The 22,718-nt window shown below is 41.9% G+C and overlaps 1 long non-coding RNA gene across 1 annotated transcript in view; it reads left to right on the top strand.

The window, feature by feature from the left end:
• Positions 1-21,754, top strand: part of LOC133382342 (uncharacterized) — a 41,788-nt gene extending 20,034 nt beyond the window's left edge. The window contains exons 2-4 of the long non-coding RNA XR_009761912.1: positions 14,054-14,178; positions 15,074-15,229; positions 19,363-21,754. This is a non-coding gene — a long non-coding RNA (uncharacterized LOC133382342). The remainder of the gene's footprint in view (positions 1-14,053; positions 14,179-15,073; positions 15,230-19,362) is intronic.
• Positions 21,755-22,718: the final 964 nt, after the last annotated feature.

Genomic DNA, 22,718 nt, shown 5'->3' with positions numbered 1-22,718 from the left:
ATTCCCAATCTCTATGCATGGATGTGAGAGTTGGACAGTGAAAAAAGCAGATAAGGGAATAATCAACTCATTTGAAATGTGATGTTGGATGAGAGCTTTGTGCATACCATGGACTGAGAAAAAGACAAATAATTGGGTGTTAGAACAAATTAAACCAGAACTATCACTAGAAGCTAAAATGATGAAACTGAGGTTATCATACTTTGGACACATAATGAGAAGACATGTTTCATTAGAAAAGACATTAATGCTGGGAAAAACAGAAGGGAGTAGAAAAAGAGGAAGGCCAAATAAGAGATGGATTGATTCCATAAAGGAAGCCAGAGACCTGAGCTTACAAGTTGTGAACAGGGTGGTTCATGACCGATGCTCTTGGAGGTTGCTGATTCATAGGGTCGCCATAAGTTGTAATCGACTTGAAGGCACATAACAAAAAATTACTTGTTTGTACTGAGTGCAGTATTGAGAAATTGTTTAACCCCAACACAAACACTAATTTTATGAAAAATGTTTCATTCAAATATCTGTATTAGGATCATTTTTGAAAATTGCATTGACCCCTGCTTTAGTGAATGAAAAACTGGGCACACACTGAATCATTCAGTGGACTGGGCCTATTCGTGCAAATCAACAGAAAAAGTCAAACCATGTTGCCTTCCAACATACGGGGGGGGGGAATAGTTGTTAGAAACCACCTCAAGTCGTGTGTGCTTGTTTTATTTCAAATAACATTTATTGAAAGCATGATCTAGAAGAAAACATATCTAAGAGCTAATATTTGCCCCAACAAATAGGAGTGCTTAATCCTGAAAAGCTTTTCCCACTGAATCAGGATGAAAGACAATGGTCGCTTCAGCTTTGTAATGCAGAAATCAGTAATGTTGGCTGGGAAGTGAATGAATATCAAAGAAAATATTTTGGCCTTTCAGCTTTTTTTTTTTTTAATAAGCCTTGTTGCAGCCTGTGTTTGGCAAGGATAGCAAGATTATGGTCCTGTCAAATAGTAGTGTAGCTTGAGCCTCAGGCTCTGTGTGTGTGTGTGTGTGTATGTATATATAGAGAGAGAGTCCAACCTTCAGATTATATATAAGTCTGACATGATAGCAGCTAACTCATTTCCTTGAGTGTGGATCCTTATGCAGTCAAAACCGCACTATCCAACACACAAGAGTGGAGGGATCAGCAGGCTTGCAGTAATCCCAGGTTAAAAAAAATAGGAAAAAAACTTTGCAGTGAAGACTGGGAATGCTCAGGGAACACAGAACACTATAACTATTGGGGGAGAGGGATGGAATGGAGTTTCCTTGAAAAGGGCTACCTGAATTTCTGATCTGGAGAATTCCACACTTCAACATTTTCTTACAGGTTCCACTTGTAGAATCTAATTGTGGATGCCATGACAGGGTTTGTTTATTTAATTTACTAATTGCCCCACATCGCATGTTCTCTGGGTGACAAACCAATTCAAAACAGGCCATTTTAAAACAAAATAATGAAATACAATCAAAGAAAACCTATCAAAGAAAATACAGCACGATACAACTCTAAACATGCACATCTGATCACAGCAGCAGCACCCTTTGTGTTAGATCTTTTCACACCCTTTGTGTTAGCATTTTCAGGACTGAGCATTTCATTAGAAATGTATCATGAGATGGAGTGCTGCAGGTAATGTTTATATTATTGCTGGATAGAGTTTATAATGTTCATATCAGTCTTGTGAATATGGTTGCTGTTCTTGGGCCACACGTTGCTGGTTGTGCATTCTGAAATTGTTACTGTTCATGGTAAGAAGATTCAGCTAGCTCCTTAAAAATCTTTACAGAGATGCAGAAATCTTTATAACTGCTTTCCAGAGCAGGGGTTTCCAAACTGTGGTCCATGGACCACCAGTGGTCTACAAGCTTCATTCAGGCGGTCTGCAGAGTGTCTGTTGATTTGTGTTTGAAGATGGGAGAAGGCACATCCATCACACTAAACATTCATATTGATCTTTAATTATATTTTATTGCTTCTTTTATTTCTTATACACATAATAAGATACAACAGATAAGAAATAAAATAAGCCATACAAACACAGTTAAAAATCATACAGCATCTAGCATACTGCATTATGATTGCTACAACAGGCAGAAAAAACCATTAAGTGGCCCACCAAAGACCCTCAGCAATGTTCAAGTGGTCCATAGGCAACTACGTTCAGGAGCCACTGTTCTAGAGCATCTTCTTACTGGTATTTTTGCCAGAGCTTGGAAAATTTACTTTTTTGAACTACAACTCCCATCAGCCCCAGTCAACATGGCCACTGGATTAGGTTGATGGGAGCTGTAGTTCAAAAAAGTAACTTTTCCAAGCTCTGATTTTTGCTTCCAAATTGTTAGCATTTTTTTTACCATAGCCCAGTGGCAGAGTCCGTGTTTGCATGCAAAAGGATCCACATTCAGTCCCTGGCGTCTCCAGTTAAAAAGAACTGGGTAGTAATAGATGTAGAAGACCTCTGCCTAGAATGCTGGAGCACTACTGCCCATCAGGGCAGACCAGAGGTGGGGAACTTCAGGCCCTGGGCTCCCAAATGCAGGCCTAAAGGCCTTTCTATCAAACCCTCAGGCCTCTCACTTGGCCACATCCTCACTGGCTCTTCTCCGTGCCGCCTCCTGTGATTTTGCCTGGTTGGAATATGTCCTTGAACTGTGATAATGCCTCTTGCTCACCTGGATGCAGAGGTGTGCCTGTCTGCAGAAACCTCTGGATTTTGCACCGTTGGAATGTAGCCTACTTTACATAGGTAAGAGTCGCATCTGTTGCCTCGCCCACTTTTTGTCTCTGGCCCCACCCACCAGTGGCAAGCGGCCCCCAGAGGCTGCTCACAAATGAAAGCAGCCCTTGGTCTTAAAAGGCTTTCTCACCCCTGGAGTAGACAACATTGGGCAACAGGATGAAATAGTCTGGCTTGATATTAGGCAGCTTCCTGTGTTGCCATGTTACATCTTATTTCCAGGATCCCATGAACTAAAAACAGATTGATCTGAGCCTACATTTCCATCTCTATTTAGTATCATGATGAGTCCTTTTTATCATAATCTCTGTGCCAATTTGCTTCTTCTAGGCAGAGTGTTTTGGAGCATTCATAACACTCTTGCAGTTGCAATCTTGTCCTGTGTGGTCTCTTCTACTGGTTCCTCCTGCCTATATGGAACACACAGAATGGTATCATACAGCCATAACCCATGGTGTGATTTCTTATCGCTCACATGACCCTTCTTTTCACTCATGCATACTGATGTGCACATCATTTGAAAACTATTGGCAAGGAACTAGAGGTTAATTTTTCAAAGTACCTGGCAATGGCAACATTATGATAATTGATGTCTTTATGCTCTATATTTTATATGGCCAAAATGAGCCTTAGGTGGGTTTCATGCCAAATATATTAATAAATAAATATTTGTTTAATTAAATTATCAATTTTATTTAATTAAATGTTAATTTAATTAAATATTAGTTTTGTTAACTATTAATTTTATTAAATATTAAACTTTAAAATTATTAATAAATGTTTATTACTACAATTAATTCCCATCTTTACTCCAAAGAACTCAAGGTGGCATACATGGTTCTCTACCTCCCCATTTTATTATCACAACTATGAGGTAGGATCAGCTGAGAGACTGTGACTGGCCCAGGGCTTCATGAATGTGTGCGGATTTGAACCCAGCTCTCCCAGGTCCTAGTCCACCATCCTAACCACTACGCTTACACTGTGACAATATACCAAGTAAGAGAAAACAAGATACAAGTCAAGGTTGGTGGGACGCCTTGAATTTTATAAAGCACACTACGTTACTACTATGAGCTACTTGCCTGTCATCTTACTTTGTGTACATGCAACTTGTACTGCTAATTTTATTTGTATTGGGGGGGAAGTGTGGTCAAATGATGATCCAGTTTTCTTTTGTTTTTGTTTTTCTCCCCGATAACTACTGCCAGAAATAGTCTGCATTTAGAAAAATAGTTTCTGACAGTCAGCTAATAATTTTGTTTTTAAATGGTCTACATGTTGCTGATTGCATGTCATCCCCAGATTTATGGAGGGGCTTGTGGATAGCCAAGAGCAGAATGGGATGCCAAAGAATTTACAGTGTGGGAATCAGGCTGTAACCAGAGAGAAGCATTAGAAGAGTCCTTCCCTCCCATCCTTATGCTCAAGATCTTGACAGCCAACAAATGGCCGTTCTCTTGTTGTCATCTTGTGTTTGCACCTCTACAATCTCCCTTGGTAGCTACAAGCTTTCTTCACCCTGACTGTTTTACATGGGCAGCCAATTGCCGCGCTTCTTTGAGTGTTTGGCATATGCCACGGACCATGTGCTGCAGGCTTGTAATGCAGACGTCGACAAAGCATCAACAAACAGCAGCCTTTTAATGGCATTTAAAGAATTAAAGAAAGAGAGGAATCCAGCTTTGAACAGGGAAGGAAGTTGGGCTGGTTTTGTTTTGTCTTGCTTTGTGTTTTGTTTTGCCACCCCATCTGCCATCTCAGATGTTAAGTACCATAAGCGTCACTGCAGAGAGAGCAGCTGTGGCCAGCAGGAGGATGCACTGAAGAATCTCCTCTTCTACAGAAGTCTGCCAAGAGCAGTTTGCTGCTCGAGGTGAAACATCATCCCTTCCTCTCCTTTCTCTGCTCCTCTCACTCCTAAATCTGGTGGCCTTTCAGTGCCGGCCCAAGGCATTTTGCTGCCCAAAGGTAAGCCAGTACACGAAGCAAAAAAAATTATTCTTCGAATTCTGCACTGCTCCAAATTTTGCGGTGCAGTTCCCCAACGAATGTGTACAAAAATGCATCTATTAGGTGGAAGTGTTCATAAAAATGCATAGTTAAAATAATGTACAAAAATTCATTACATCAGGGAGAATTGCTTGCTCCATCCATTTGGTGCAAAATGCTGCAACTGGACTGTTGATGGGGACAGACCACTGCCAGCACATAAGTCTGGTGCTTAAAAGTATACACTTGCTACACATATGCTACCAAGCATGGATCAAGGTTCTTGTATTAATTTACAGGGCCCTTTACAACTCAGGTCCAGTATATAGACAAATGCAGGATTCTGCATTTAGGCCACAAAAATGCACGGGTACAGGATGGGAAATACCCAGCTTAGCAGTAGTGCGTGTGAGAAGGACCTTGGAATTGTAGTGGATCGCAAGTTGAACATGACCCAGCAGTGTGATGCTGCGGCAAAAAAGGCAAACGCGGTTTTGGGCTGCATAAACAGAGCTATAGTTTCCAGGTCGAGGGAAGTAATAGTCCCACCATATTCTGCATTGGTCAGGCCTCATCTGGAATACTGCATTCAGTTCTGGGTGCCTCATTTTAAGAAAGATATAGACAAGTTAGAGCGGGTTCAGAAGAGGGAGGCAAGGATGATAGCCGGTATGGAGAACAAGTCTTATGAGGAAAGGTTGAAGGAACTTGGCATGTTCAGTCTGGTGAAGAGAAGGCTGAGGGGTGACATGATTACACTCTTTAAATACCTGAAGGGCTGTCACATAGAGGAGGGTACAGATTTGTTCTGTGCTGCCCCAGAGGGTAGGACTAGGTCTAATGGTTTTAAGTTGCAGGAGCGTAGATTCAGATTGGATATTAGAAGGAACTTCTTGACAGTAAGGGCAGTTCGGCAAAGGAACCGACTGCCTAGGGAGGTGGTGGGATCCCCTTCGCTGGATGTCTTCAAGCAGAGGCTGGACAGCTATCTGCGGGAGATGCTCTAGCTGTGGATTTCCTGCTGTGAGCAGGGGGTTGGACTCGATGGCCTACAAGGCCCCTTCCAACTCTATGATTCTATGATTCTATGATATCTCGGGGACCGCCTGATCCTTTATATCCCTGCCTGATCACTGAGGCCCTTGGGGGAGTCACTGTTAGTTGTCCCCCATTGCTTGGATGCACAGCTCCTGTCCTCCAGGAGCTGCATTCTCAGCACTGTGGGCCCAATTTTATGGAACTCTTCCAGTTGAGTTCAGACAGGCCTCCTCCCTGCTGAACTCCCAGCACCTTTTTTCATTCCAGCAAGCTTTGAAATTGAATTCTGATTTTATTGTATTAACTCATTTTTAGTTCTGTTGCATTGTAATTAAGTGGTATATAAATTGTCAAAATAAATCAGTATATTTGTCAATATTGCATACTAAAATGTGTGTATAAGGAGAAATTCACACTAAGATTCTGATGGATTTTCATGAGGATTTTTTTTTTAATCACAAATTGTTCCAGAAACACAAAAAAACTGAATTTAAGATTGGGAAAAAGAGACAGAAAAGTCTGTGCCTAGCCCAAATGGTGCTGTTCTCATACCACTAGGCTAACATTTTTAAAAAGTATCACTGCACCATGCAGACACCACCCTCTGCCTTCATCTACCCCCTGTTCCTTAATGGTGTCACTTAAGCAGGTCCCTGTACTCTTGCTGTGTAGCAGAGCTGCCCCAGTTGTGCTGGCTAGGGCTGATGGGAATTGTAGTCCAAAACATCTGGAGGGCACCAGGTTGCCAAAGGCTGACCTAAAAGTAATTTCCAACCGGTAGCACTGATGGCTCACCAGAGTGGGAGCTTCTGTTTCTCACACTGGCAGCTCCTGACACCTTTCTGCAACAAAGCTACGACCTCTTTTGAAACAAACAAAAAAACTGAGGGAGATAAAAAAAACTTGAGTGACTCATGAAGGGGCAGTGGGGAGAGAAAATTCATGAAATAACCAGAGCGCTTGCATCTATTTGTATTATTTACAAAAATAGTTATATACCACAATGTCATAAAAAATATCAAAGCGGTTTACACCAATTATATATGCACAATAAAGAACACATAAAAAATTAAAACAGATTCCCCGCCAACTCTTACAGAAAGTGTTTGTTTTAACTGTCTGCATATGCCTGGCAGCAAAGAAAAGTTTTTGGCAAATGTTTAAAGATCAGTATAGAAGCCACCTGCTTAATCTACAGGTTGTGGTCTGTCATCATCTTACATGCTTTCTTAGAAGTCCCATTGATTTCAGAATGATTTCATACTGAGTCTAGTATGAATGGTCCCTCTTACAGTGTTTACCTTTTGTAGTATGCGAGTGATTCTTATTAGAACAGGATTATGATCCAAATATATTTCATGTTCTTTGTTTGGTTTACTGCAGTGAAAATATTCATACCTAGATGTTGGATGTTTCAGAATGCTTTGGAATGGGTAAATTTTTGAAAGGCATAACAAACACACACACCCATCCTGTACATGAAACGTATAGAGTCTCCTATTCCACATGATTTTTCTAGTTTTGAAAGCTCTCTCCCTCAGGTTTTCTGAATCTTTAGTCAAAGGTTTCCTACATATGAGATTGTAAATACGCACACTTCTCTCTCCCTCTCCCCCTACCCCCATTTCCAGTTACATATGTCTGACATAGCTATTTTCTGTTTCTTACAAGCCAGTTTCCTTCCACTAGTCGTAGCAATAAAGTTTTAGCTGGACTTCAAACATTCTGGACGGTAGACAAGAAAGAGACTTTCAGGTCTTAGGTAGCTATACTGAAGTCGAGTCACTTTCCAAAAGAATGTTACAGAAATATTTTGGCATTTCTACAAAGTTGTGCTGTACCACATCATGAGTGTGTTGGGTTTAAATTCAGTTAGGAAATAATATATTTTATCCCAATAGATCTCTTCTGTGGCATCCATTTTCCACTGTGGCTTTCAATTAGGGGAAATTCCCTGTTTTAAAGCCATTTTTGCGCTTTTGTGGCATTTTGCGGCATTTTTGCGGCATTTTCGCACGATGCGCCCCATTATACTCAATGGGTTCTGCTTTACGGCAATTTCTGCTTTACGGTGGCAGTCTGGAATGGAACCTGCCGTATAAGCGGGGCCCGCCTGTACTGCCTTTTCCCTGTCTACAGAGCTAGGTACATAAAATGAAGCCCAGCAAGTAGGTAGGCTTCTGGAGCATGCATCTCTAATTTACAGTTTCTGTTCCAAATGGAATGGAGACCTAAACCACCCATGTTGGGTCTGTAATATATGCTTTCAAAATATTTACAGTTGTTATAATTTAGTGCTTTTATGAAGTCCTAAAATGGAGCTGTTTGGATCAAGTGGTATTTTAAATATTGGCTAGCCCTCTAGGAGTACAAGTGAGATAATAAAATTATGCAAAGTCTTCTTTTGGAATAGAGTACTTGCTGCTATGTTAGCATTTATTGGGATCCTAGGGATACGATGGACTTCTGTGCTAAGTTTCAGATATAAATGTCAGATGCTTCCAATTTTCAACCACACAAACCTTAAATTTTCTCAGAAAGAAACAATATATCCAGGGACTAGCAAATCATAGCTTTTATTTCTTTTCTTCCACTACCATTTAAGCACAATGCATTGCAAAGCTCTTTTGAGTATATACTTCTGACCAAGGATTTTGACCAGCTAGATGTATGCTCCACTTATTACTAACAATTACCCTTCAGACATCTTTTTCAAACTTGGGCAATGTCCTAGGTATGTTTTTTGATGACCTGCATCAGTTTTCCTCTCCCATATTCAACATTAAACATCTAATAGCTTTTGTCCTTGGCTTGAATATTCTTCCTACTTTGTTTTTAGACATCTCTTTTATAGAATTCCACAAAAAGCAATGAAATTTAGAATGCCTCCTATTCTGAAGAAGGGTTTTCAGATGGGTGGGAGGGTAAAATATTAAAAACTTAACTGGCACAGAGAGTTGAGGGTTCATGGATGCAATTGTTGTTCCTAAATTTTCAATGGTAATGGTTATACCAGTGGTGGCTGATGCCCATTGGCACGGGAAGGGCAGATGGTAGGGAGGCCAACAGTAGGTAAAGCCAGTGCCAGTGTTAGGCAAAGGGAACTAATTCTGGTTGAGTTGTTGAGTACTACAAGGGCAACACTGAGACTAAAGAGGAGGAAGCAGACGGGCAATGCCATCCCCTGGACTAGTTGTAAGTAAGAAGGCAGGCAGGTGGGCGCAGACTGAAGTTGGCGGGGCAATGCCTCATTTGCACCCCAAAACAGATCCACTGGGTTATGCATTGTTAAGGCTTCCTGCATTGGCCCCTGTTTGCCTATGAACCAGTTAGATGTCAATGTACATGTCTGTATCAAGGCCAGGTGGGCACAACCCATTGCCCTCCCATTATTGCACTGTGTACTGAGTATTCAGTGTACACAAAAGTGTGAGCAGATACATCCTTCAACACATTTCTGCTCTGCAGTTCAAAATGTACACAACTGGCTGTTCATGCCTGAAGGGGTGAAATGCTACTTTATGCATCTCCCTGAGGAATCATGTACACATCTACTGAGAAGTAAATTCCATTGACTTCAGTGGGACTTACTCCCAGATAAGTGGATGTAGGATTGCAGCCTTACCAGCATTTACAATTCTGATTTCCAACTCACCTTCAAGGATACCCTCTCTATGTGCTCTCAGGGTCTGTATTTGTATTTAGGAAGCATTTTCAAAAGGCTGCTCTCAGTTCACAGTGGGACTTACTTCTGAGTACACCTGCATAAGACTGAAATGTGGAGATTGGCGTCACTCATCTTTGAGAAGCTCAGTGAGTTCTCCCAAGCAAATCCCCATATCTCAGTCAGTCAGGGCTGTTGTGAGGATAAAATACTCTCTGGCTTAGGAGGAAAGGTGGGGTGCAAATAATTCAAAGAAATTGTAAATTTCCCTGATTTTGTTACATTTAGTTATTTTATTTTATTTTATTTTATTTAAGATAGTATACATAAAAACAAGCCATACAGAAAATGAAACAATAAAGTCATAATAAAACTATCCACTACCTTAAATCTTAGTCGTGCACCTGAAGTTCAACAAGGATGGTGCCTGTCTAATCTAACTTGGAAGGGAGTTTCACAGACTTGGGCCTACAACACTGAATGCATGGCTTCTAGTGGTTGCAAACTGTGCATCTGAGACACTGACAGAGACTCCCCCAAAGATCTCAGGGATTGGGCTGTGGGCCTTGAAAATTAATACAAGAACCTTGAACTTGGCTTAGTAAGATATGGGCAGCCAGTGCAAGCTTTTAATCACCAGAGGTATGTGCAGTCTGTGCCCATCAACAGTCTACTCGCAGCATTTTGCACCAGCTGGAATTTCTGGACAAGGCGCAAGGGTAACCCCATACAGAGATAACTGGAATAATCAAATGTTGAGGTCTCAATCTCAGTCTTCTTCACTGTTGTCTTCCTTGTTCATTGTCTGGAAAATAAATACAAGCTTTCCTGCTTTATTGCTCAATTTAGAATGAATGAATCCAAAGGAAGAAATAATTCTCCCTACACCTGCAGAAGAGGCTACTGCTGTTAAGAGGTAGATAACCATTTCAGTGGTTTCCTCCTTGTTCAGATCTACTCCATCTCCCCACATTCTCTATTCGTTGACGTTCTCTATCTTTGCACTTAGAGAGAGGCAAGGCCTAGAGAGAGACAGAGAGAGTGTGCACTTCATGTACACTTCCTGCAGAAAAGGACTGATCAGGTTATCTCCCATCTTCATAAACTGCTGTTGACATATTCATAGAATATAATTAGAAGTTGTATAATTAGTTTTCATGAATTAGTTTTCATTTGACCTAGGCTCTTTTTTTACTAATTGTTTTAAGAAAATTTTGAAATCTGATTTAAATAGAACTCCAAATTAAAATTTAAGAAATCCTATTTTTAATTTTTTTAAAAAGAAAATCATTGATTTGTATCAGCCCTGCCAAGTCCTAGTTGGACACTAACCACTACAGCACACTAAGCAAATTTGTTTCATATTCTGGTAGTATAAATTAGTACAAATATAATATCGGTAGATCATGGGGTCATTTCAGACATGGACAATTTCAGCAGCACCTAATCATTGCTGTTCTGTTTTAAGTTGCAAGTAGAATAGCAACTCTGCTTCCAGACTTCTACAACCCAAATAACATTCTGCAATCCCAATGTGGTGGTGGTTGTGGGGACAATTTTCCTTAGGAACATGGTGTGGGGTAGAAAGGGTAAATTACTCCCTCCCCCCTTGCTGAACTCCTAATTATAATTGTTCCTGTCTGCAACTTTTTGGGGGAGAAGCATATGTAGAAAATGAATGGATGTAAAGGTAATTCTGTTTAGCTAGGGAAGGGCTAAAGTGATAGAGTTGATTCCTAGAGAGGAGAGAACAACAATAAAGAAGGAAATGGCTAGAACAGTTTATAGAGCCCACAACTGGCCAGTATAGCTGTGCAGTAAGCCAGCTGTTCCATTGTATTAAAAAAGTAGTATTTCTGAGCTGGGGGGGGGGCAGAAGGTGAAGCGGGAAAATATGGAGGAGCATGTTTCAATCATGACATCATACAGGCATAAAAAGTAAGCAAATGAAACGTGGCTATTCCACAGTAGATATTTAGTGTGGAAGCAGCCACTCCACATCATATTGTCTGAAATTATGTATGAGCAACTTCATGTTTATAAGGGCCTTTTTACACACTGCGTTTTTAGTTATACCTCTGGGATTTTTTTTTAATGGCACACCGAGAAAGGAAACGGGGAAGGGTGTCCGGTTCAGAGCGGGAATCACGAGTCGGAGACGAGGGTGCAAGGAACTCTTGCTTTATAAACGTAATGGATACATCAAAGGCTGAGCGCCTCATAGAAAAGAGCCTATGCTAACTCACTACAAGTCCCTAACTACCCTCTAGACATGCTCTGCAACGTGTGATGAAAGTTGACTCAACGCCCCATTCACAGCACGACAGTCTTAAATAGGAGAGGTCTTGGAGCGTAACCTCTCACTCCTTCGCACGCACGCCCTCTTCCCTGTCTGCTTCTCCCTACGTTGTGAGCACGGTGAAGTGGGGCAAGTCTCTGTGGGCTCATCTGACAGAACAGGGTCCTCATCTGCAGGGGGGGAAGCAGAAGGCTGGGAAGCATCAGGCGTCTCTAGGATACTGTTTGGCACAGGAGGAGTTACAGGAGGTGGCAGGAGACGAGCCTCCCCGGGCGGAACAATATGGTGGAGGCCTCAGCAGCAGTCTCTCCGAACAGAGACAGACTGTGAAAAAGGAACAGGAAGAGGAGGCGCCACACTGTGGGGCAAGCAACAGGCTGGCATCGGTGAAAAATCCACTCAATTCTGGCCAGGTGGTATTGGAATTCACCTAATTTTTTGCCCTTCCCAGTCTGCAGCCTGCTGCTTGCCCTGAAGTGTCGTGCCTCCTCGTCCTGTTCCTCTTTCTCTTCTCTGGTCTGTCCCTGCTGGGGAGGCTGTTGTCGTGGCCTCCACTGTATTGTTTGCCCCAGGTAGGGGCTCATCCCCTTTTGCCTTCTCCGTGATGATGGAGTCGGTGGGCATGGAACAGAGCGGCAGCGCATCTGTAGCAGTTGCACATTCTATCCCTAACATTTTTGTGTGTATATCTTGGCTTAATAATAATAAGCCAAGATGTGTACATTCAAACCAGGCCAGTATGTCTGACCTATACAAACAAAGAAGAATGCCATGTGTACTCATTTGTATTGTCCAACAATTAAACAGAACTTGCAAAAGTATTTTTTAAGTGTATCTTAAAAAGTGCTAATAAGGAGGTTTGAAAACACATGTATCATGCAGTCATCAGAGAACCAGAATTGCCTGTTGTGTCTCCCTGTTACAAAGTGGCAAACACAGGATTGTTACTATGCAATGTGTGAAACAGCCCCAAAGGCCCACACTATCAAAATTTGAAGGTTAAACTGTATTCTGAATCTGAATTTTGAGCTGGCAGAAATGAATACCCTTCTCTTCTTTATGTATTTATTTATGTTAAATGAGTAACTTGATATAGGTATGGAAAACAAATGACTCAAGTATTTCTGTTACATTTTCTTCTAATACTGGAAGAGTCTTATCACTATTCTACTGTGCATAGACAAATTCCTTTTCTGGGTATCCACACGTTATTAAGTTACTGAAGTCCATCGGATCAGCCTGCAGGTTGGTAACAAAAAACTCCAAATTGCCTTTGAACCTTCTGAGGGTTAGGGTTTTTCTAAAGAACAGCCTTGGTCTCTTGCATAGTTATGCAGGTGATATTGTGCCCGATCATTCCTTAAAAACAAAGAAAACAAAACAAAAACCTCAGTGTGTGTGTGTGTGTGTGTGTGTGTGTGTGTGTGTGTGTGTGTGTGTGTGTCAGAGAGAGAGAGAGAGAGAGAGAGAGAGAGAGAGATGCTGGTTCAGTAACTGATTACAATTAATAATATGGGCTATGTGACTGGTTGCAGAGAACTGTTGGGGGGCAAGATGGTATTCATTGACATGATATAAATGATTAATATAGAGCTGTGGGCAGAGGAGAATGTTTGCTGTGAGCTGTGATTGCTTGGGTGGACCTGATGGCTGAGGGACTCCTTATTGGCTGGTTGTGCTGCCATTGGAGTTGTCACAATAGGAAGGAAGGTGAAGCATTTGACTCTAGTACCTTCAGCCTCCTGGAATTAATTTCACCTGTATCTCAAAACCAAAGAAGTGTTTTGGGGAACATGTTGCCGTTCAGCTTTCCTCTGTTGAAATGTACACCTTGGAATCCATCTCTTTTTGGAGAAAGCACCATTATGCACCAAAGTTTTGTTATAGAAACCCTAAGTTGTCCATGACTGAGAATACACTGTGGCAGGCCCATCGTCATGGTTAGCAAAGCTGAAGAAAACCTTTCACCTGTTTTTTGGTTGGAACTCTTGCTGTAGATGAAGATGGTGAAGATGTATTGCTAACAGTTTTGAGCACCCACAGCAACTTTTCATGGAGATTTTTTGACTCTATGTGTAGTTAGTGTTTGGGGGTCTTCGGGTGACAAAGTGCACAACACTAGTGCACAGCAAAAGAAGACATCACCTTGGATTTTAAGATACTGGAACAGAATCTGAACAGACACAATTCTTCAGATCCTTCCAAACTGCTGACCATAAGAATTCACATCTGTTCAACAGAGGAGGATATGTGCATCCTAAACTTTTCACTTACTTTCTTACAGCAATGGTACTGGAAAGTGAACCTCAAAGCCCAGGAAATAATGTAAATGAATACCCCAAGCCAGCCAGCCAGCCAGCCAGCTGTATGTGCCTGATGTCTTTTTTTAGTTTCAACTTACCCGTAATGGTAAGGAGACAGATATATCTTTCCTTTTTCCCCCTCTTCTTTTCTCCCTGAATTTTAATTAATTTTTATCAGATTTCACAAAGAAGAAAAAAAGGAGGGAAAACAAAGGGGAAAAAACAGGTCAGGGGAAAAATAAGACACAATCACAAAAAGCACTGTCAGCTCACATCCCAAGATACAACCACCATCAGTACCTCTGTCTGAAATTCAGCATACAAGTCAATATAAGCCCTCCAGATATCTAAAAAGGTATTCACACAAGATTGGCGTTTATAGAAAATATGCTGTCTTTGAATTTTAAAATGATAGTGATGGGTCTAAGAGTTAGGGAACAAAAGGTACAGTTTTCCTATTTTTAGGCCTAACTTTATTCCTGTGTTGTCAGTAAGTCTCTCACCAGGTTAAAGAGTTATGAACCAAATATGACTTTTGCCAGGCAAAGTTATACTACACACCAGATATCTTGTAGTGTGTAGGTTAGGGAACCTGGAGACCTCCAGATTTTGTTGGATTCCAACTCTCATCAGCCACAGCCAGCATGGCCAATGGTCAGCGACGATGGGAGTAGTAGACCAGCAACATGGGGAGAGCCACATGTTCCCCACACCTATAGTAAGGTGTTGTGGATAATGGAGAAGGAAGCAGGGCTAAAGGTGACATGATAAACTAATACACACACACACAAACCATGGATGGATGGATAGCTAGATATAGATCTGAATGAATCGATAGGAGTTAGATGTGCCTTCCTGTTTTTCTTCAGTAAACTATTGAATGTGGGGCTTCTGTCCAGAGATCTATACCACTTGTGGTGCATTTGTGTTGGCCCCATGACACTATGTGACAAGGAACCTCCTGTACTCATCTTTTCTCTGCCATGTTCATTCCACTGCAGCATGTTCTTCCACATTCTTGGTATCCCTGGCCATGCCGCCATCTCATTTGACTGCTTTGGAGATGCACAGCTATGACAGTGGGAACGGACACATGCATTGCATACCAAACAGTTGAGAATTGCATGAAGTCCTGTCTCAGGAACATGAATGGCAGGGTAAGTATCTGCATCTGTGAAGCAGGCATTCCCCACGTCAGTGGAAGGTAGCAGTTCAGAGTAATTATTATGGCAGCAAGGAGAGCAGGATCAGAATCCACAGCTGACTTCATCTAGCAAAACTCCTGGCTGGAATGGATAGAGAGTGTCTTGTGTCTTTCTACACACGCATCCAAGATTCACAATATTAAGACGAATTAAAATCCCACAAAACAGGAAGTGAGCTGTTGAGTCCCCCAACTTGAGGCTCTTGTTATGTTCCTGATTGCACTCCCCTCTCCTTTCAACATATTCTCTGGGCTGGACTGTAACAAATGGCTCTGTCTAGAAACAAAAAGGTATTCCTGTGCCTTTTCTGGCCAACCCATAATAGCTCAGCAATGATAATGACCATTGTAAGATCAGAAGACTCAAGCTGGCTTCATCCTTGGCAGACACGGGGTTGTAAACTAGTTTAGAGCAGTTTATTTTTTTTTAAGTATTATTAAATCACCCATCAATCAGCAGTGTCTGTTTCTGTAGGCATGAAAACGTAGACATTTATTTGAGGATGTGTCTGTTTTAAGGGCAAAGTGTTTGCTCTTAAGGACCCTTGAGTCTCATTTTTCATTCACTAAGAATTGGAGGTTATTTCAAACAAAACAGATCAATTCCAGTCTGACAGTCTCAGTAAGAAACATAGGTAAGCACTAAATCGGTAGTTGAATGATACATAGTACATTTATAGACCTGTATAAGTGAGAACAGGATGCCATTTCTTTAAAGAGGGAGCACGCTCACTTCTCTCCGTCTCCTGAAATATAGAAAGTGCACAGTAGTGTAGCAAGAATTGGGCAATAGGAGCACCTGCCCTGGCATGGTACAATCAGGTTAGGGGAGCAAAACAGGTATCAAAGATGATGTAACATACTGAGTTATTAATACAGGGGTCATCAGTGTGGTGCCCATGGACACCAGTGTGCCCACTAGTATGGCACCTATGAAAGATCTCAGTAAAAATCTTTCAAAAATCCACAGTGCACAAGAGACTTTTGTTCTTCCTGCTCAGTTCCTGTTTGCACTGGCTTGGCTTCTCCTGTATTGAAGGTGCACCCTCAGACATGCCCATATTTCATTGATGCCAGGATTGGACACTCATCTTTCCTTCTCTTCTAAAAACGGGAGAGGTGCAAAGAGCTCCTCTCTGTGAGTGAATGTGGTGGTGGCTGATGTGTCTTTTCCTGCATTGGGGGGGGGGGCTGATGTTAGCTATGCCCACATCTTTTTGTTGTCCGTTTTCTTTTCTTTTAGATGTGGCAGCCATTTTGAATCATGCCATACCCCACAACAGTCATTTTGTGACTGATGCCCACAGCAGTTTCTCAAAACTCCAAATGTGCCCACTTGCCTCAAAACATTGGCAACCCCTGTACTAATAGGAGGCTAAATTGTGTTTCTGATATGGAATAACTAACCATGTTTCCAAGTCTTGACTGGCCCAGGTATGTCTAGATTTAGGTAGGCCTTGTGTTGGTTGTAGCTCTTCTCCCTATCAGTTGAAACCTTATGAAGGCTGGCAAGGACTATTCTACAAAAAGTCCCACCTCCCTGGAGGTACTGAATGTTTTGCTTGAAGGGCTGTTGTTAGGTTTTGTAACAGCTGGATTCTACAAGGCAGAGGAGATGGAGACTGTATTGGGGAGGTTCCTATAAGGCAGAACAGTTACGTCCTCAGATGTAGGAAGGGCATGGGAGGAGGTGCTGATGGTTTCTGATGAGAGGGACAGCCTGTATCTTCTCCTCATCCAAGTCTTTTTCAGGGCAGCACAGAGAGCTAGGTTTGAGGGTCATGACATCTGTTTAGCAACCAAATATTGCTGTAGGGATGAGACTCAGTGACATGTAACACAGGACAGCAGCTGACCTTGATCCAGCACGTTCTTCACTGCAGGCTATATTACTTTTCCTGAGACAACAAGAAAGCTGGGAAAAGCAGAGAAAACAAGTGACTTGGGATGGCTGGACATATTTCTGTTTTACTGCCAAAGCATACGTTTGTTTTGTGCCAGAAATCAAATGTGTGTGCCAAGAGAATGTTTTTGAGTTACAGTGGATATACTAGTTCTGGTTTTTCCTGACACATTTCTTGCTTTCCCTGATGGGATACGTTGTCCTCATAGAGATAGTTAGCTCTAAATAAGGCACACATGTACAGAGAGGTCCATGTGCTTGTGATGACTACTGATTAGGATAACCATTACAGGCACCTGTGGAGGAGAACTCCCTTCCAGTCCTAAGTTTGCTCATAGCAAAGAGAGTGGCTTCTACTTTTGTCACTTCACTTGTAGGCAATATCTTGCACTTTCTTGGCAGAGGAAAGGAGGAAGTTGGTGTACTGCAGGCTGTTGTCACAGTGGGTGGGTGCAGAGTTTCAAGTGGTGGCTGCAGCTGCCCCCCCCCGGAAAGGTGTTCCCCCTCAGAGACTGATGGAACCTTATCGTGGCTTTCAATACTATCCACAATATAATCCTTCTGGACCAGCGTTGTGGGATGGGAATTGGGGGCATTGTGTTATACTGGTTGTGATCTTATCTACGTGGCCATGTCCAGAAAGTAGCACTGGGAGAGTGCTTTTTGACCCCCCCCCCAACATCCTATGGGGTGCTGCAAGGCACTATGTTGTCTCCAATGCTATTTAATATCTATTTGAAGCCACTGGGAGTAGTCATTAGATTTGCCACAAGGTGCCATCAGATGCTGATGACACTCGGCTCTATTTCTCCATGATATCTGAATTAAGAGAGGCCATTCAGGTCCTGGACTGGTGCTTGTGTGCAGTGGACTGGATGAGGGAAAATAAGCTGACTCTAAATCCCAGGAAGATGGGGGCACTGTGGGTGAGTGGTTCCTGATTGCCTGCCCTGAGCAGGGTTGCACTTCCCCTGAAGTAGTGGGTACACAGTCTGTGGGTGCTTCTGGAACTAGCTTTGTCACTTGGTAGCTAGGAGTGCCTTTTACTGGCTTTGGCTGGTATGACAGCTATGGTCGTTCTTGGACTGAGATAGCTTGACCACTGTGATCCAGGAATTTTTGACTTCAAGACTGGATTACTCCAGTGCACTGTATGTGGGGCTTCCCTTGTTCTTGGTCCAGAAACTTTAGTTAGTACAGACTGCTTCAGCACAAATGCTAACAGGAGGGGGAGACCCTGTCAGCATGTTACACCTCTAGTCAGAGATCTGCATGGGCTGCTAATTTGTTACTGGGCCAAATTCAAGGTGTTACTATTGATACATAAAGCTCTTAACAGCTTGGGATCAGTTTACTTGAAGAAGTGCCATACCTCCAATATGCCCACTTGACTGCTTTGATCTGTGGAACTGGCACATTTACAAGTGCCACAAAATGCTGATTCCATACTTGCAAGGAATTGATCCTTCAGTATAGCAGTATCTACACTTTGGAATTCCCTGCCCCACTGATATTAGGCAGGCTTAATATCTTTACTGTACTGTTCTCAGTGTCTGCTAAAACCTTTTTTGTTTAAGCCTACCCAGACATGTACGTTTGACACTTATTTTAATATGTAATTTTATTTTTATAATGTATGAATTTAAAACTGTTAGTTTTATTTTGATTTTTTTAGGTTAACTGCTTTTAACATCTGCTTTGTTTGTAATTTGTATGTATATTTTATATTATATATAAACCTCTTGGAGGTTTTGATGATTATTTAATTCCTGTTAAATAAAAATAAATAAAAGGGTTGGCAGCTGTAGTGGCTAGAAGCTGCTACAGGTGCATGGAGTCTTCTGTACACATTTTCTCACACTGAGAGGATAATGTGTGAATCTTTCTACAATCTCTACTGCTTCTGGGATAAATGTAAGTGTATTTTCTACTTTACCTTCAAGCCTGGTAGTGTCATTAATACAGACACTATGTAGTAACCTTAGAGGGCAGGTGCTTCTTCCATGGACTAGACAGTACACAATGACTTTGGCAGCAGGAAGGATCAACTTCCCAGTAGGGCATGCTTCTCTAGCATGATAACAAAGAAATGTTCTGAATTCACTGATTGCAAAGGTGGTAACTCTATTTCCATATGAATGTTTTTGGAAACCTTTTCTAAACATTACATCTTTCTTTTCAAGCTGAACACTTATGTCAAATGAGAAGTTGTACATTGGATCCACAGCACCCATCGAAACAACTCGTCAACGGAAAAGATATGCAACAAGATTGTCTTGCAAAAATTGCCTGCGTAAATCTTGCAATTCATTATCTGGGGACTGTGTGTGTTCCCTTTTGTTCTGGAAATTTCACTGTACTAAAAGCTCCCAATTAGAATTATACATGCACACAGAGCTGCAAGTTAATTTGAGGTAAGTTATTTAATGCTTGCCAAACCTCAGTGCTTTTAATAATCCCTGCAAAATATCAGTAGTGCTTTTTTTCTGATTCAGTCAGCCTTTAGCTACGTGACAGAGGATGACTTTCTGATATCATGATCTAGAGCAAGCTTACTCTGAACATTCTGATCAAAATTAGAAATGTCAATTGAATTGCAGGCGCTGTTGGGCAAGCATTTTTTGGGGAAAATAACAGTTAAAAACTAATTGCATGCAACAAAGAAGTAACAAGTCGGACCACAAAATATACATGACAGGGGCAGGTTTCAAGCCCCAGTTTGGGAAAGAGCTGGATGTTAATTATCAGCCAAAATCAGGAGGACTTCCTGAAACACTTGGGATGTCCTCTCTTTGGGGCACAAGGAGACAGGAATGACAGCAGCAACTTTCTTTCAGGAGAGATAATTTCCTTCCCCAAGCCAGTCTCTTTTCTGCCCTTGTGAAGACAGGTGGTTTCGGTTTGAACTCCTTGAGTTCTGTCAGCAAATAAATGAGCTTTAACTTTACCTCACCTAGTTAGATGTCATAAGTCAGGGAGAGCGACACACCTTTCTCAGAGGTTGCCATGGGATTGGGGAAGACCACCATGCTAGGTGAAGAGAGTTGCTGAGCAGATCTGGGCTGCTTGATTTTCTCCCACTAAGATGGAGATCCACAGAACAGGGAATCAGTCATGGCCCTCATCTTACCTCCCAAACACTGCTTCAGCAGCCAAGATCACACACATGGGAACTCCTCAGAACTGGCAGGCACAGGGGTGTATTCAACCAATTCATGTTAGCGGAAGTCACCACAAGGATTCCTGCTAGCACAACAGGGCTTACCCGACAATACCTTGTACCCTCCCCAGATCTGCTCTGGAGGGTCAGGAGAACCCCCAGAACAGCGCTCAGGATATGAGAGGGGAGATTGTTCTGTGCAAACAAATGCTTGCACTGATGGGACAATCTCCTTAGCACTATGTTAAATACAACCCACAGGGCCCAGCTTGGGTTCCATCATGTACACCTTAACTCCCAGGTGGGGCTCAGGAAGCCATGGCTATCTAGAAGGACAAAAAGCATACAAAGGCTAAAGGCAGCTGGTTTGGATGCTGGGGATTAAATCTTCTATATATAAAAAGCACATAGCTACAACCCCTTCCCATATTCCCAGAAGTTGTGTGATGTAGCACACAACTGGGAATATGGAAAGTTGTACTGCTTGGCTGGAATTAGTCAGTCTTTCCTGGGGTTCATGAGATAGGGAGGGGCAAGGAAGATAGATATTCTGGAGCTGAGATTTTATTCTCTAAATTTCCATTATATATAAGATGCCCATGGGTAACAGAACCACCAACTTTGCATGGTCACATGTGGAGACACACACTTGGACATTGATGTACATCCCAGATGATCTTACAATATTACATATTCATTCCTAGCAATGTTTTTACGCTTGCAATTGCCTGTAATATTTGTTATGTTTTTGTTTAAAAATACTAATCAAAGTATTTTGAAAATTTGTCAGCATTCTAATGCCAATTTCTCCTAACACACATTTTTGTAAGCAATTTTGCCTGATATGCACATTTTTGCAAGCAGTTTCGCCTGATATGCACATTTTTGCAAGCAGTTTCTCCTAACATAATTCATTTGATATGTTATTTTAAGTAATATATGCATGTTTATACACTTTACCTTAATATGCACATTATTTACTGTATACATCTTTTGTGGAGAACTGCATCACAGAATTGGTGGAAGTGCGACTTTGAAAAATACCTGTGTTTCAGTTCGTGCATTGTTTCAGAATTAGGTAGGTTCGCATTGAATTCAAAGCAAATGTCCTCTGCATCGCTATTATCAATCAGCCCAAGAAGCATAAAGCTATGATCAGGAGGGATTCATTCATCGGAACTCTGCCTTCTGGCTCATCAAAGATGCACAGAATATGGGTTGGGATGGGTAAAGGGGGAGTTAATGTCTCACTGAGCAACTGCTGCACCTTGTTTGGAAAGCCTTCCTGTTTGGGAATGATGGTGCTAATGTAACCAAAGGTGTGTTGTAAAGATAATTTTGTTAAACTCAGCAGAAGCCTCATTTGTGGGCATTTCTGGGGCATGTTAATATTATGTGCAATTATAAATCTCTCTGGCTAGCTATGTTGAATTAAATTATGCTATGGATAAGTAAATTGGATTCAGTAGTGCTGGTAAATATGCTAAGGGCAGTGTTTCATATGTGTTCCTTCCAATACATTTAGTTCCTCCTGATTATATTTGCATTTACAGGTTCCTTTACGCTTTGGAGTTCCTTTGCTGCACAATTGATGAAATTCTTCATCTGATGCTCTGGTAAAATGCTGCCGCCCCCAACTCCATTTCAGCACTGTGCCAGGGACTTGACACAGAACACAGGAAACAGATAACTGGAAGAACCAGTTTAGAGAATGTGGGACTTGGACAGATGATCTGTGGGTTTAAAAGCCTGTTCAGCCATGCAATACATGGCATTAAGCCAGTCAATACTGTCCAGTCTAACAGAAGTAGGCAACATGGTGTCCTCCAGATGATGTTGGACTGCAACTCCCATCCCTGACCATTTGCCATGCTGGCTGGGGCTGATGTAAGTTGGAGTCCAGTAGCAACTAGAAGGCACCATGTTGACTACCCCATTGCTGTGAGGGTCAAATAACTTATGTATGCTACTCTGAGCTCCTTGGAGACAGGGTGGGATCCAAACGGAATAAACCAAATCAAGGGGTTGGTGGGATCCTTGGAGGCCATCTAGCCCAGCCGCTGCTTGATACAGGAAATTCAGAACTAGGGTATCTTCAAAAGATGGATCTCCAAAAGATGGCTTGAAGCTACCTGCTTTTCTTTAGCAATGAGTTTGCATTTCAGTTTATGTGTTGCAACAATACATCAACAGCAGTAGTAGCTTGACTGGTGTGTTGGAACTGCAACAGTAGCCTGTCAGCAGAAGTGTTGATGCCATTTCCTGGGAGGAGAAGGCAGGCTGCAGCTGCAGTGAGGTCTGGGCTGCTCAGACACGCTGGTGGAGCAAACTTGGCACTCTTGCTATTGCTGCAGCTCCTCCCCACCAAGTGAACTGCTC

Source organism: Rhineura floridana, chromosome 3 (assembly GCF_030035675.1).
Source record: "Rhineura floridana isolate rRhiFlo1 chromosome 3, rRhiFlo1.hap2, whole genome shotgun sequence".
Lineage (NCBI taxonomy): Eukaryota > Metazoa > Chordata > Lepidosauria > Squamata > Rhineuridae > Rhineura > Rhineura floridana.
Note: the sequence above shows the minus strand (reverse complement) of the source record. Positions and strands in the feature narration are given on the sequence as shown.